Raw genomic sequence first — 10,179 nt, forward strand, 5'->3', positions numbered from 1 at the left:
GCCAACGGCCATACCATGTTGAATACACCGGTTCTCGTCCGATCACCGCAGTTAAGCAACATTGGGCGTGGTCAGTACTTGGATGGGTGACCGCTTGGGAACACCACGTGCCGTTGGCTCAATTCCCTTTTTACCAAGTTTCCCAGTCCCAGTACGACAACTTACTTTCAACTTTTGCCTCAGGCCAGCAGAAATTGCTTAAATCACGTTTTTTGTTACGTCTGAAACTAGCTAGACCTTTTGCTGCTCTTCGACCCCGTGTGGCTATACAGGAACGAAGCTTAGCGTAGTATTGCATTTCCTCCTAGGTGACCGGCCTAACCTGGCGGCGGCGACATCATTATTATTATTATTATTATTATTATTATTATTATTATTATTATTATTATTATTATTATTCGTGTCTCTCTCTCTCTCTCTCTCTCTCTCTCTCTCTCTGTGTGTGTGTGTGTGTGTGTGTGTGTGTGTGTGTGTGTGTGTGTGTGTGTGTGTGTGTGTGTGTGTGTCGACCTAGGGGACCCTTGCTGAGCCTAGCACCGCTTCCAATTACTCGTGCCAGGATTTTAACTTTCGTACCTCCTATCGTACGTCCCTATGTCTAAACTTGCTGTTCTTATTCTTTTAGGTTAGTGTAGCTTATCCTGCAGGCCTCTTATGGCACATAACATCATTCTACGTCCTATTTCTCCCAATATTAAGATTATTAAAGGGCGGAACGAGGCTTCCAAACTCCCCGCCCACCTTGAAAATCGCGAGGAAGGTGGTTTCCATGCAACGTCATCGACACTGTCGTGATTACAATGAAAGCCATGTCCTAGCAACCGACCGCGGCATTTAGCAGCCCCTCAAAGAGTCGAACAATTTCCTTTTATGTTCTTCCAGGTAAGTAGCTATTCAAATTACGACACGGTTCGGCAATAAGTTACAAGTTTGTAGTACGCTCGTGTCTCTCCCGGGCTTCCTTACGAACGGTAGGGCACCAGTGCAGTACAGTGGCCTACACACAGCCCGCTATCTTCGAAGTGCGTGTGTTGCGATGTAACGTAGTTTTGAAGCCTAGGAACTTGTAAAACTCTTTCATTTCTATCAAAGACGAGACGCCCTTCAAATAAGACTGAGAAGGTAACCTTTTGACGACAAGGGTTAGTTCAAAGAGTCGTGACGTTTTAGGTTAGGTGAAGGGAGGAAAGCACTCGTTTTTGTTGTTTGTACGTCAGCTGACCGATCTTTTGGCAAGTGATAAATTGAGTAGAACGAATCGGAACTCCGGATAGTTACTGTTACCGTCCTAGAATTAAAATTAGACCATTCTGAGCCCTACTTGACAGGTTCGACACCGGCTCACTCGCGTGATATTTCGATGGTCTGTAGATATGGGCGCATAAAAAGAACTCCTGCGGGACAAACTTCCGGCACCTCGGCATCTACGAAAGGCGTAAGATAATAGTGAACATAACCTTACTAGTAGTACCACCACCACCATTACTGCTACTAATACGACTATTACTTAAGGCAGTGGACAATTTCGAACTCAAGCAATAATGTGTCCATTTGCTGACCACCTGATCACTGCCTCTTGCCTTACTACTACAGGCTAGCGTTCAAGGAAAGAAAGAAAGAAAGAAAGAAAGAAAGAAAGAAAGAAAGAAAGAAAGAAAGAAATAAGTTACCGTTCTTCCCAAGTCAGGTTAGGATTTCTGCATCAGACACGGCTAGGGCTGATCGTGGATCTACTAATACCTAACATGCTCAATTGTGCACCGTTATATCATCACCAGTCGTGAAGTCACAGCTGCATCTTCTAATTACAGGGTAGATGCTACATATTTTGGGCAATATATAACCCAGGTTTGGCTTGGATAACCTAAAAATATTCAGGTACTGGGTCTGGCCTGGTTATATCAAGTGTCACCCTAGATCAGCAGGGCTAAGAATCATCAGGTCTCTGTCATGAATTTAAATGGCTTAGTACCCCTCATTATGGTGTACCTCTCTTCATATTTGAGGGAAGAGGAGTAAAACTTAAAACTTTATTGCCTGTCTTAAACCAACTGCTTTCTTTGGGGTATTGTCTAGCACAAACTTCTAAGGCGACCACATCACCCAGCCCGATGCTCGAATACTGCTTGGGCAGGGGTGTAGGTGGTGGTTAGTGGTTGCAAGAAGGGTCCTGGAAGGGAGGGATAATAAGCCAGTACGCCACTTGCTCTTAAGTCTGTACCTTTCATTATACGGTTTCATTAACTATTTTTTACACCTGCCCTGTAGTATGGTACCATTTAGTAAGAGGTCTCTAGAGTTTGGCCTAGTACAACCTTCAATGAAAGTAGTTTTCAGGAGTGGTTAGGTACCCCTATACTTACTTTCTTTCTTTCTTTCTTTCTTTCTTTCTTTCTTTCTTTCTTAGATTACAAGGTGTCGGTAAAACAGCTGATCGTTGCTTATGTACAAAAAAATGTTCATACATGGGCTTTCATTCGCTGAGGTAAATGATAATGATAATAATAATAATAATAATAATAATAATAATAATAATAATAATAATAATGGCAAGAACACAAAGGGTCCTTTTCTCTGCAGCTGATTTTTAGCATGAAGGACAGAGGCTGTCATGATGATGATGATTACCGAGTGATACCGTTAAGCTAAAACCCAGTAGGGGATTAATATTAACAGCAGGGAACGTTGTGCAGAATCATTCAGTAAAGATGTAATGGCAGGGGGGGGGGGGGAAGAGGGCGTTCAGTATAATACACCATCAACCCAAGTACAGTGCATATTTAGCTCTATGTTATGTTATGCTCTCTCTGCTCTCTGTACCTTTATTTGGCCCTACAACTTGTCTCACCAAGTGAAGGAGATCTTACACATAGTTACTGTACTGTACTTAATTTCACGCTGACTTCAACTGCTAGTAGGATACGCACGTCGAACCATGCAGAAACCTGCACGATTTCAAACGACTGCCGACTAGATAGCGACTAGGCCGAAGAAAGAAAGGGCATCTTATAAATCGAGAGCGACAATTCATTTTCGAGGTTAGGGTTACCGCATGGTTCTCTTAGCCAAAGAAATCATGAAACCATTTTGCGAGTAAAAACTGATGTTACCTGAATTTTGGATACAGTTATTACTACCATCATCATCATCATCATCATCATCATCATCATCATCATCATCATACGCTACTCTGTATGATGAAGGTGGGTAGCAAGATCGAGTCTCGGCGCGATCAGTTGGCTTCAAATTCTGCTTCACCTCGTTCAGAGTATACATATTCAAGGTAAAAACAAGAGCTTCTCTCAAAAAATAAACTCCTATTGAAGGGTCATTAAACACAACTTCTTCTTCTTCTTCTTCTTCTTCTTCTTCTTCTTCTTCTTCTTCTTCTTCTTCTTATTATTATTATTATTATTATTATTATTATTATTATTATTATTATTATTATTATTATTATTTTCCTTTCTTTCTTTCTTTCTTTCTTTCTTTCTTTCTTTCTTTCTTTCTTTCTTTCAGGACCATTTAAGTGAGATGTTAGCTGTATGAGTGTTGCAGCACCTCAAACCTTTACATTTTTTCCTTGTAAGTTGTGGCAATGTCTTGCAGAGAAGTTTGTTGGGAAACCATGGTCCTTCCTTCCTTCCTTCCTTCCTTCCTTCCTTCCTTCCTTCCTTCTTTCCTTCCTTCCTTCCTTCCTTCCATCCATCCAATAAATCTGCTGAGTTGCTGTCTCAAAGGGTCTCTCATCCTAAAGAAATTTGACCGAAGGTAAGGGATGTTGCCAGGTCTATCAAACTGACAGACTTATCATCTCCTGGTACAGGAAATCTGTTCTTTGAAGAGTCTGGACTGACTGCCCCTTCCTCCGTCACGGTGTTCTCAATCCTGCCTTCGCAGCCCACTGGAGGCAGTAAGATACGACTCACAATGCCTCCATCCAGCAGGCGAGGGGTGAAGCCTCTCCTGAGGCGGTACAGGCTCTGTAGCGAACTGGAAATTTAATTATGCCCTAAGAAACATCTAGAGGTTCCCTTGGGCAGGCTGTCCCTTTTCCCAACCTGAGCTTTCGACCCCCGACAGGGGCTGAAAGCTGCTGGATGTGAGAGACTGTACAGAGTTGAGAGCCTTATAAATAGAGGCCTAAAGGCTAGGACTTTACGAGATTGGCGCTACCTGCAGGAAAGCAGGAGTCGAACGAGTCATGGAGGCTAGCTTCTAACTTATGTCCTTTATCCTGTAGGTCCTTTCAAGCAAAGCTACAAGAGGCAGATTACAGCAGGTCTGCTTCACTCTGTGGAAAACTACCTAAAGGCTGACTTGCCTTTGCTCTCACTCGGAAGGGGTTAGAGCCTGAGGATGGCCGTTCAGCTCCATTGCTAGAGGAAGGATTGGGCTTCCTTCAGGTAAGAGGGGGTCACTCCCGGGGGCGTCGCGACGACGACGGCCGCCCCTAAACGTCGGCATGGAGAGGCGGCTGGTGAAATGCTGCCCATCGAACGCACCTCCATCAGGACGCCCGAAGCAAGGTGACGAGTACTTCTGCCACCTGAGGAGCAGCGTCAAACCTTTGACTATCCCTTCCTAACCGAACCCTGATTGTAACCCACCCCTTAAAGACGCAGGGAGCACGAGAAAGGAGCTAGGAAGCACGTCCCCAACTTGTCGCCGCGCAACCCACCCGACAGCCAGCCACTGCTGTTTCCTGCGCGGTCCGAGTAGCCTGATACACTCAGATAACCAGGGGAGAGCGCGAACACATTCTGATCGTGACCATGGCTGACACAGCAACAGCATCGGCAGCATCTGCACCCGCCTCGGCTCCGGCCCAGGCGTCGCCCAAGAAGAGCAAGGCTTCTGCATCGAAGAAACCTCGCACCAAGCCTGCCCATCCGAAAACCTCCGAGATGGTGGGCAGTGCCATCAAGAGCCTAAAGGAACGAGGTGGATCTTCTCTGCAGGCTATCAAGAAGTACATCTCTGCCAACTACAAGGTGGACTCTGAGAAGCTGGCCCCTTTCATCAAGAAGTACCTGAAATCTGCCGTGGCTTCCGGAGAGCTGGTCCAGACCAAGGGGAAGGGAGCTTCAGGTTCCTTCAAGCTCGCTTCGGCTGCCAAGCCGGAGAAGGCCAGCGCAGCCCCTGTCAAGCGGTCCGCTGCCCCCAAGGAGAAGCGCATCCCCAAGGCGAAGAAGGCTGGTGGAGCCAAGGCTGCAGCCAAGAAAGCCATTTCCAAAAAGCCTGCTGAGAAGAAGAAGGCCGCTCCTGCTCCCAAACCCAAGCAGAAGGCTCCTTCCAAGGCTAAGAAGGCCGCCAAGGTGCCCACTAAGAAGCCTAAGGCACCTAAGCCTAAAAAGGCCGCTAAGCCCAAGGCCTCGCCTAAAAAGGCTCCAGCAAAAAGGAAGTGAGGACATTTCGTGTTCTTGCTTCCTTCTACACGCACCTCTTGCTCTCGTAAGAGCAGAGGAAAAACGGCCCTTATCAGGGCCATCAATTTTATTCCCCAAGAGAGCATATTATGTCAGTCACTGTCCAAGGCTGGAACCCTGGCCTCTCCTATCTCTGCCTCCTAAACAGGCTAGTTTGTCTCATTGCGGGGCGACTCACTCTTCGAATTTCATTATTATTGTACTTGACTACATTTTTCTTTATCCTTACTTACTGCACTTTTGCTGTTGCTGTTGTTGTTGTTATTATTATTATTATTATTATTATTATTATTATTATTATTATTATAACTATCACCTCCTAGATATTAATTAATGAATTATTGTACTCAGTACTCAAGATTATTATTATTATTATTATTATTATTATTATTATTATTATTATTATTATTTTCTGTTACTCTTAGATTTTTCCTTGAACCTAGAGGAACCACTAGCTTTTTTTTTTTCTTTTCGTTTTCCTTCTATCCTAGACCAGAGAGACAATAACTACTCTTCTAGGAAATTTTGGTGGCCCTGAAAAGGGCCGTTTGGTAAAGCTCCAGCCATAAGACAAGCACCGGACTTAGGCACGTTCGCCACGGATGCGGCGGGCGAGCTGGATGTCCTTAGGCATGATGGTGACACGCTTGGCGTGGATGGCACACAAGTTGGTGTCTTCAAAAAGACCCACCAGGTAGGCCTCACTGGCCTCCTGCAAGGCCATGACAGCCGAGCTCTGGAAGCGCAGGTCGGTCTTGAAGTCCTGAGCTATCTCTCTCACCAGCCGCTGGAAGGGCAGCTTGCGGATCAGAAGCTCAGTGCTCTTCTGGTAGCGCCTGATCTCACGCAGGGCCACGGTGCCGGGCCTGTAACGATGAGGCTTCTTCACTCCTCCGGTGGCAGGCGCGCTCTTACGGGCAGCCTTGGTGGCCAGTTGCTTGCGCGGGGCCTTGCCTCCGGTAGATTTACGTGCAGTCTGCTTAGTACGGGCCATCACGTGCTCACTGTCGACTCGTCCCAGGAAGAATGGTGCGGGGGCTTGCTGCCCGGCTGTTTTATTGCTTCGCTTCCCCCACCCTCGGTAGCAGCTGCACTCCCATTGGCCGGGCGGTGCTGACGTCACCGGGGCCAGGCACTTTCAACAAAAGCGAGGGGTCGCGAGTGCCAGCCGCATTCTAGCTCTGAACTCGCAGCTCTACTGATCTATCATGACCGGACGAGGCAAGGGAGGCAAGGGACTCGGCAAAGGAGGCGCCAAGCGTCACAGGAAGGTGCTCCGAGACAACATCCAGGGCATCACTAAGCCTGCCATCAGACGTCTCGCTCGCAGAGGTGGAGTCAAGCGTATTTCGGGACTTATCTACGAGGAGACCCGTGGCGTGCTCAAGGTATTCCTGGAGAACGTTATCCGGGATGCCGTCACCTACACCGAGCACGCCAAGAGGAAGACTGTGACCGCCATGGATGTCGTCTATGCTCTCAAGAGGCAGGGACGCACCCTGTACGGTTTCGGTGGTTAAGTCTCCTCCGAGCGTGCTCCCGTTTGTGAGCATGCAGTATTTAAAAAACGGCCCTTTTCAGGGCCACCACTTACCTCTCAAAAGAGCACAGAGTCCCACTTACAGTACTCCTCTAACGTAGCTTGCGCTATTCTCCCTCTCAAAACAGTCATCTCCCCGAAACCTGCACGGAAAAAAAAGCCCTCATTATCAGTTATGATGTCTACATTTTAATGCTAACAAGAGAAAACAAACATTATCTTCCTTGCCGTGCACATCTGATACACAAAGTATTGTAAATATACTACTTTAAGTATCCTTTCCTCTCTAGTTAAGTGTGTGTTCTTACATGCATAGGTCGGTAGTATCCAGCAGTCAAGAACAGAATTATACAGCATTAATGAAATGAAATCTATAATGTACTTCCTTCTTCCTTCCCTTCTGAAAATTAAATATTAAGAGGGGCCTGGAGCTACTTCACTCATTTCCCCCTTAAATAAATAACCTCAAAGGTAAGGCTATTCTTGTGCTCTCCTGGCTAATGTTACAGATGCCCTCATATTTGCAGTGTCTCATTATTGTTATTATTATCATTATTATTAGGAGAGTTGTCTGAACTGCTCTATCACTTCAGGATTTTTCCATACTTCTGTAAGATAGCTATACCAGCATGATAGACAAACAGCTCTTATCTTAAGGTGTTGGTGGCCCTGAAAAGGGCCGTTTATTTATATTTTTCCGGTGAGCCAACGCCCTGACCGAGAACAGGAACTTAAGCCTTCTTCTCAGTCTTCTTAGGCAGGAGCACTGCCTGGATGTTGGGCAGAACACCACCCTGGGCAATGGTCACTCCGGACAGCAACTTGTTCAACTCCTCGTCGTTACGGATGGCCAACTGTAAGTGACGAGGGATGATCCTGGTCTTCTTGTTGTCACGGGCTGCATTGCCCGCCAACTCAAGAACTTCAGCTGCCAGGTATTCCATGACTGCGGCCAGGTACACAGGAGCCCCAGCACCCACTCGCTCAGCGTAGTTTCCCTTGCGGAGGAGACGGTGGATACGGCCGACAGGGAACTGCAGGCCTGCACGGCTGGAGCGACTCTTGGACTTGCCCTTAACTTTTCCTCCCTTTCCTCGTCCTGACATGATGCTCTGCTGCTCTACTTCGAAAATGATACCGAATCACTCTGCGCACCAGTTTTGTAGCCTGCAAGGTTGCTCAACGTTACGAGCCAACCAATAAGGCTGCAGTAAGCTTGCGCTCATTGGCTAGTCGCATGCAGCCCTCTCGGTCTTAAAAAGAATTGCAAGGGGCCCGCAAAATTTACTTTCTAGGAGACATCCGAGACAACCATGCCACCCAAGACAAGCGGAAAGGCAGCCAAGAAAGCCGGCAAGGCCCAGAAGAACATCTCCAAGGGAGACAAGAAGAAGAAGCGCAAGAGGAAGGAAAGCTATGCCATCTACATCTACAAGGTGCTTAAACAGGTACATCCTGATACTGGCATCTCCAGCAAGGCGATGAGCATCATGAACAGCTTTGTCAACGACATCTTCGAGCGCATCGCCGCTGAGGCTTCCCGTCTGGCCCACTACAACAAGCGCTCCACCATCACCAGTCGGGAGATCCAGACTGCCGTCCGCCTCCTGTTGCCCGGTGAGCTGGCCAAGCACGCCGTCAGTGAGGGTACCAAGGCAGTTACCAAATACACCAGCTCCAAGTAAGGTGCCAGGTTTTCTGCCTTGCTGCATTCTTAACAAACGGCCCTTTTCAGGGCCACCACACCTTTAAAAAAAAGAGCAGCATCTGTTAGCCTTGTTATCAACTCCACTCTGATTTTATCTATCTGTCCTACTTCATATACATCGAAAGACAGTGCAAAACATTCAAATCATAAGCTAACGAGGGAAGAACTACTACTACTACTACTACTACTACTGCATTACCTTATTGCTAAAAATCCTCCTGCTTTGTCCTTTACAATGAAAACCAGACCAACCCCCATGGCACTACAGCCCCTAAGCAAGCAGGCTGAGTGGACCTCAAAGCAGCCATTAGAACGAGGTAAAATTCCTTTGCCTGGCCGGGAATTGAACCCGGGCCCCCCAGCTACGAGGCAGGCACGCTGCCCCTGCGCTACAGCGCCGGCCCCTTCACAACCACCTTCAGTAATTATTATTATTATTATTATTATTATTATTATTATTATTATTATTATTATTATTATTATTATTATTATTATTATTATTACAACCCTAGACACTTCCCGTGTGTGTGTGCGCGCGCGCGCCAGCGCGCGCGTTTTTTTGGGGTTAGGTTACGAGAAGTGGGGTTAAGTCGAGTTAGGTTACGTTTCGCCGCGGAGCGCGACAACCACCCGCGCCCGCTCCGCGACGGCGACCTCCGAGCACACCCCTGCACCATTGCCAACGCCCCCGCGCCACAAAGACCTCCAGGAAACTCGCTTTGCGGTTCGTATGGACGTTTCAAGCTCCGTTCTCTCGCCAACGGCCATACCATGTTGAATACACCGGTTCTCGTCCGATCACCGCAGTTAAGCAACATTGGGCGTGGTCAGTACTTGGATGGGTGACCGCTTGGGAACACCACGTGCCGTTGGCTCAATTCCCTTTTTACCAAGTTTCCCAGTCCCAGTACGACAACTTACTTTCAACTTTTGCCTCAGGCCAGCAGAAATTGCTTAAATCACGTTTTTTGTTACGTCTGAAACTAGCTAGACCTTTTGCTGCTCTTCGACCCCGTGTGGCTATACAGGAACGAAGCTTAGCGTAGTATTGCATTTCCTCCTAGGTGACCGGCCTAACCTGGCGGCGGCGACATCATTATTATTATTATTATTATTATTATTATTATTATTATTATTATTATTATTATTATTATTATTATTATTATTATTATTATTCGTGTCTCTCTCTCTCTCTCTCTCTCTCTCTCTCTCTCTGTGTGTGTGTGTGTGTGTGTGTGTGTGTGTGTGTGTGTGTGTGTGTGTGTGTGTGTGTGTGTGTGTGTGTGTGTGTGTGTGTGTCGACCTAGGGGACCCTTGCTGAGCCTAGCACCGCTTCCAATTACTCGTGCCAGGATTTTAACTTTCGTACCTCCTATCGTACGTCCCTATGTCTAAACTTGCTGTTCTTATTCTTTTAGGTTAGTGTAGCTTATCCTGCAGGCCTCTTATGGCACATAACATCATTCTACGTCCTATTTCTCCCAATATTAAGATTATTAAAGGGC

The 10,179-nt window shown here is 46.8% G+C and overlaps 2 non-coding genes across 2 annotated transcripts; both read left to right on the plus strand.

Annotated features, from left to right (window-relative positions):
• Nucleotides 1–119, plus strand: LOC137500643 (5S ribosomal RNA). Its single transcript, XR_011018151.1, has one exon. It is a non-coding gene; the product is annotated as a 5S ribosomal RNA (ribosomal RNA).
• Nucleotides 120–9,430: 9,311 nt separating this feature from the next.
• Nucleotides 9,431–9,549, plus strand: LOC137500644 (5S ribosomal RNA). Its single transcript, XR_011018152.1, has one exon. It is a non-coding gene; the product is annotated as a 5S ribosomal RNA (ribosomal RNA).
• The last annotated feature ends 630 nt before the right edge of the window (nt 9,550–10,179 follow it).

This window comes from Anabrus simplex, chromosome 4 (assembly GCF_040414725.1).
Source record: "Anabrus simplex isolate iqAnaSimp1 chromosome 4, ASM4041472v1, whole genome shotgun sequence".
In the NCBI taxonomy this organism is placed as follows: Eukaryota; Metazoa; Arthropoda; class Insecta; order Orthoptera; family Tettigoniidae; genus Anabrus; species Anabrus simplex.